The sequence below is a fragment of the Medicago sativa genome, chromosome 5, assembly GCF_051527215.1.
Source record: "Medicago sativa cultivar Bolivia chromosome 5, Bolivia_mono, whole genome shotgun sequence".
In the NCBI taxonomy this organism is placed as follows: Eukaryota; Viridiplantae; Streptophyta; class Magnoliopsida; order Fabales; family Fabaceae; genus Medicago; species Medicago sativa.
Window position 1 is genome coordinate 16,099,888 of NC_140753.1, and position 2,106 is coordinate 16,101,993.

Consider the following 2,106-nt stretch of genomic DNA (forward strand, 5'->3'; position numbering starts at 1 on the left):
AACATAATTATTTTCAGCAACAAGGTACAACAACAACAACAACATTATCCACAACGACACCGACAACTCGACAATTCGACAACGACAACAACTCGACAATGCTACAACGACAACAACAACTTAGACAAACTCAACAACAACTTAGACAACTTCATTATGCATGTGGTACCACCAGGGCATTAAGCCCCCTTCGCTAAGGTCATAATTGGACCTGTCGGGCATTAAGCCCCCATCGCTAAGGTCATAAAGGACCTGTCAGGCATTAAACCACCATCGCTAAGGTCATAAATGACCTGTCAGGCATTAAGCCCCCATCGCTAACTATGCAACAACACAACTCTAAATGCAATGGACTCAACTAGTGTATATCAACATACAACTACAACAGCACCTACAACAACAACATATGTGCCTAAAACAATTATGACACACTCCCCAACTTCGACATTAGACGATACAACAACGTCAACAACGGAAATCAACAACATAACATATATATAAATCAATTACATTCATCTCAAGGTTCGAAACATCCTTCAATAGCAATTAAGTTTTGATCAATAGAACATAAGCCAAATACCTATAAAACACCTCAATTAAATCACTAACACTTAAGTTTGAAGTTGGGAAACCAACCATAAGTTTTTGGACTAACTTGGGATTAGTTATGCTAAGTTTTCTGAAGACCCACCTGGACTATTTTTATCATAACTCAAAATCTACAAATAATTTTCTAGTCACTCCAAAGCCATTAGAAAGCTAACTCAATTATCTACAACTTTCATGTTTACACCGAAGGCTAATTTAAAACAGAAATGGGTGAAAAATGTGAGTATTTCCTAGATTGGCCTGTCAGAAAATCGGTGGCCGATTTTGACACATCGATGGCCGATTTTTCCAGAACTAAAACTGGAAATTTAGATCAGAAAACGGTGGCCGATTTTGACAATTCGGTGGCCGATTTTGGGCTTCTCTGCAGTTCAAAAATCAATTTAACAATACGTTGTTCGCTTATGAATCACTCTTAAAAACCCAATTTTCAATCACCCAAACCCCCAAAATGATTTAGAACAATGTTTACAGGTTCTATATACAACATAACAACCAAAACAACATAGAAACATGCATCAAACAACATAATTCATTTCATTATAGCAAGCTAGCATAACTTTCTAACCCTAAAATCAAGAACACAACAATTCATCAAATTTCAGAATTATATATCAAGATTATTGAAAGGAATCCCACCCTTACCTTAATTCAGCAAATTCTACAGCAAAAACGGTTGGATTCTCTCTTCCTAGCTCTTCTCCTAGCCTTCTCTTGGTTCTTCTCCTCTTTCTCTCAAAACCCACCTTTTCTCAATTGTACGTGAAATGTTTCTATCTGACTTTCTTTCTTTTACTCTAAAAAATATAACCTCTCCTTTTTCTCATTTAACTCCCACTAATTTCACATAATTACTAATTAATTCCCATTAACCAAAATATTAATATTTTACTCCTATTTTTATTTCCCCTAATATTTCCACAAATAATAAAACCATATTCATTTAAATAATACACAACTCCATAAATCATATAATAAAATAGCATCACGCCATATATCACATAAATCACACAAAACACATAATTCACATAAAATCATTTATCTAACAATTAAAGTCATATAAAAATATTCACACATCTACTAAAATAATAGAATAAAAATGGGGCGTTACAAAATTCATAGCCTTTTATGGTGGTGCTTTTGAGACGCACTTGATGAATTTACCTACTTGAGTGTGAAGGCTTAGACCACCTTCTATGAAAGACTTGGGCAATCTTTCTAGAGCACTCATGAGCGACCCAAGGTGATAAAGGTCTTAAATATTGATGGAAATAATTATCGCGGAGCTATCACAATTTTAAAGGTAAAAGTGTGTGTTGTGGGGGTCTCATCTAAAATCTATTAAGTTCAAGAGTAATTTCACTTTATAGATTTATGGTGTTGCCTCACTTCACTACATGCTAATTCAATCCTTGTGACATTAACACTTAAGCATGATAAAATCTTTCCTTGCCCAGAATTTGTCTCTCTCTCTTAACCATACTTTGCTGGATTTGT